The sequence below is a fragment of the Cydia strobilella genome, chromosome 15 (genome assembly GCF_947568885.1).
Source record: "Cydia strobilella chromosome 15, ilCydStro3.1, whole genome shotgun sequence".
Lineage (NCBI taxonomy): Eukaryota > Metazoa > Arthropoda > Insecta > Lepidoptera > Tortricidae > Cydia > Cydia strobilella.
The window spans coordinates 16,218,461-16,222,839 of record NC_086055.1 but is presented as its reverse complement, the minus strand read 5'-3'; the positions used below and the strand labels follow the sequence as shown (position 1 = coordinate 16,222,839).

At 32.7% G+C, this 4,379-nt stretch overlaps 1 non-coding gene across 1 annotated transcript; it reads left to right on the top strand.

Annotated features, from left to right (window-relative positions):
- The first annotated feature begins 2,809 nt into the window (after positions 1–2,809).
- On the top strand, positions 2,810–2,881 carry Trnaa-ggc (transfer RNA alanine (anticodon GGC)). Its single transcript has one exon. It is a non-coding gene; the product is annotated as a tRNA-Ala (tRNA).
- Positions 2,882–4,379: the final 1,498 nt, after the last annotated feature.

Genomic DNA, 4,379 nt, shown 5'->3' with positions numbered 1-4,379 from the left:
TAAACCTGTCGTGTACCAAACTGTAAATAAAGCACTCCTCTATCTACCCGGCCGGAGATCTCCGTCCAGTATTTTGTGCCCCGTTTTTGTTACGGACGGAGATCTCCGGCCATTTTAACCCCAGTTGAAAAGCAGTTTTGTTTGTTACAAAAATAAAGCTGCTTTTCACCTGCGCATTTTCTCGGGTGCAAAAAAATCGGTCGTAATAAATCCGGGGTGGCCCACGCGGATGGGGAGCGGGAGACAAGGGCAGCAAACAATTGGCCGGAGATATCCGTTCTGGGTAGACGACAGGTTAACACAAGTTTTCATGTTTTGCTATTCTCAACAAACCTTTTTAAACCTCTGCCTCCTGAGAATCTTAGACATATAAACAAATAGTCTGTTAGCATTTAAACTGTCCATCAACCAAAAAGTAAAAATATTTTCATTAGCTTTTTCACTGAAAGTTGAAACCTAGTTTCCATTTTGTACATATGGATACGGACAATTTTATAAAAATAATCACTTCATTCCCCGTGAGTGTATAAAGCAATCGAACTGTCACTGTCACTAAATCTTTCTAAGAGTAATTTTCCATATTTCTCTCATCTCTTTTATGTGATTAGCCCCTCATCACTGCACCCACCTTGACATTTCTCTGTTGGCCCCTATACTTGACTGGTAGAGAATGCCATGAGGCATTAAGTCGGCCATTTGTACCTTTTTTGATGTGTGATTTGAAAGTTAATAAATAAATAATATTCAGACATCATCCCAAACATATAGATAACTAGCTTTTGCCCGCGACTTCATCTGCGTGAACTAAGTAACCGCAGCTAGAGTAAGAATAGCGCCTGGAAAATATCTCATAGCAATCTAAATTTGAGCATATTATGCACACAAATTAGCAGGCACTTCGTTGATTATCTCAATTCCACCCCGCTTTTTACTTTCTTAAGGGATGATTTTCGGGATAAAAACTATCCTATGTCCTTCTCCGGGACTCAACCTATCTCTATGCCAAATTTCATCTAAATCGGTTCAGCGGTTTAAGCGTGAAGAGGGAACACACAGACAGAAAGACAGACAGACAGACAGACTTTCGCATTTATAATATTAGTATGGATTTGTATGTTTTTAACTATTTTGATACCACACAGTTGGCTTGCGACCTTAACATGCTGAGCCCTATTCATCTCTCATATAATGTGTCCGTCCTTTATTACATCCCGTACACACGAAAGAGACGCATTTGTCAATTAATAATCTCGTTTCAATTTAATTTTATAAAATAGTACTGATGTAGCAATATGTAACTAAAAGTGTAGATGCACGGCAGTGTCAGCCAAGTTCAATAACAAATAAAAATGCATTTGACATTTCGAGTTAGACTTATATTGACCGAGATACTCGTATGTCCCGGTCAATATAAGTCTAGTGAAACTAACCGTGAATCATTCAAAACTTTGAGTTATATTGTTTAAGACACGTTGAGGTACCAAATAAATGAAGACAATAATACGTCCTTCGCTTTAATTAGTTTAGATTAATGTCCATATTATTCTATCGGAGAAGAAAACAGACTGTCTTTTATTTCTGACCTAAAACAAAACTAATAACTTAAAAATTTTATGTTTTTTAAACTATTTTAACAACTTTAGTATTCTAAAATGCATCTGGAAGATTTGTGACCACTGGTATATAATTTAAGTTTTTCCGACTACCGTAAAATCAGGTAACTATAGTCCTTGAGTACAACTATGGTCCAGTTTAACGTTGATTCTTAATGAACCTTTATTATTTGTACTCGTTACCTACATATATTTTGGAGCTTAGATACACTAATGCTCTTTCTATATTATATACTCAAAATAATTTCAAATATACTTATAAATCAGAAATCAGAAATCAGAAACATTTATTGTTCAAACTGTGTAGGTACAAGAAGTATAGCTAGGTACATTTTTTTATGGGTATCAACAGTTTTACCCTTTTCGGGCATACAATTTATTTTATCTTAAACTAAGTAATCTTAAACTAAATTTTAATATACATTTAGGTTTACAGAGTTACAATTGAATTACAATTGAATACAATGAATTGTTGTTGTTATTGAATTGTTATACAATTGAATTTGGACCATATAGTTGTAAGTTGTGGACTAAAGTTACCTGATTTTACGGTAATAATTTGTAACCTAAATATCGTTAAATCAATTTAATAAACAGTCTTCTTCTCATGAAAAATATAAAAACTTTCATATCTTTAGGATTATATGTCATGTCCTAGAAGTATAGCCTATATATTTAACATATCGTATGTATTTACTACAGACGCACATATTGTACTTATAGATACTTACTATTCTCTGAACTCTTCTTATTGATGTATGTACAGTCAGCAGCAGAAGTTGCTAAGCGGCGAGGTGTTCAAAATGATCTTGACGCGACTTTATTATTAAGAGAATAAGAGCGTGTCAAGGTAATTTTGAACACCTCGCCCGCTTAGCAACTTCTACTGCTGACTATATTATATCTAGAAATGTACGATATACTTGATCTCATATTTAGAAATGTTATATGTGTGTTAAAGAATTAGAGGCGTATTCACACAAACTTCTTTCGAGTCCTTATAAAAGTGTCTTTATGATAAAATAAATATTTTAAAACTTTATAAGATGTTAATAAATTTTTCCTTTTTTTTTATTGTGGGACGTACCATGCAACGCATGTCCTCAGAGGTGGTCAAGGTTGTGAACCTTAATATGCAGATGTCGCTAGTGACGTCGTCACAGTTGCAATGATTAAATTCGCGTTGATTGACGGATGGTCAGCTGGCGCAATTGGTAACGCATTGGACCGGCAATCCAAGGATGTGGGTTCGAGTCCCACGTTGACCAGAGTTGATCATCGTTGATTTTTTCATTGTGATTGTGTTTCATCTGTATATACAATTTACTTTATAAGATGTTGAAAACTGACTTTTTTGTATTGGATAATTATCTATAAACAATTTTGTAATTTGTGAAATACAAATAAATTACAAAGAACGTATGTCCAGTTGGTATAAACAAAAAGTATTAGGTACTTACATCCTTAATTATTTTCGAAACTAAAATAAATCATATTTTTTTCCTGAAATATAATATTTGTTTTTTATAAAGGTAATCATTTTCCATATTGCTTTTACAAGGGTAGTGAAATTTGTAAAATTTATACCTACTTTAATGTTCGATGAACCATTTTTTTTTTAAATCTCGGATTGTTTCCGTAATTTCTACTCAGAATAATGAGTTCTTCTGATCCTAATAGAAGGAAAAAATGTCTTAAAATTTCCATACATATTTCGAACCTTCCATTTCGTTTCCGTCGTAGAAAGTATTAAAAAGGGTAACGGAATGTAAATAAAAATATTGAAACATTTTTTTCTCCTATTAGGACCAAACTAAAAAAATATATACTGTACAACTTTAAAAAAAAACGGCACCTGTATTGTTGCGACCAATATATTTGTCTACTAAACTATTTATATTCTATATCTATCTATGTGTGAGTACTCCTTTACGTAAATGTGTCACTATCGATCAATTATGAACGCTTTAAATGTTGTACAATTATTATGACGTGGAATTTATTTTATAGGATTTTTGATGTTCGTGAACGTTGTACAATGCTTTGTTAATTAATCGGGTATTAAATAAAATCGTTTAAATAAATATTTCCTTCTTTTATTGAATTTCAATAGCTTATTTTAATTTTACCAAACAAGGATTTTTTTGTGTTGATTGTATATAATCAGTTAATGTTCGGTTAAATAATTAAATAGCTAAAACTATATTTCAAAAAGAGACCCGGAAGTTCTACCGTCCAAGTTACTTTATAAGGTTTTTTGGGGATAATTGTTGTTATAATTTTAAGTTTGAGACGTATTGTACTTGTCAATATTGACATAAAAAAGATAGATTGATGTAAAATCAGGGGCCCTATTCGAGATGCACAACTGTCAGTTTCGGCTTCAACATCAGTTCAACAGTGGAATGAATCATTTGTTCATCAACTGTGGAAAGTATCATTTGGTTGTACACCAAAACTCATTCATTGAAAAAATTATGCAACAAAAATCAACTTTGTTTTCTTACTACTATACGGTTTAAAATGGCTCTGAACTCTGCGTGGTTCGGTTTGGTTTCGTTGTCACCTAACTGTGGATTGCTAATGTCAAATTTACCTATTTGACAACACACGATTTCTTCCATTCAACTGAAGTTCAACACGAAACGTCACTTAACGCATGTCGAATACCGCTCCTGTATTACAACATAAATAAGAAGCAGTTTATAGTAATACTTATTATTTATTTTATACAAGATATATACAGTGGTACTACGTAAACGAAAT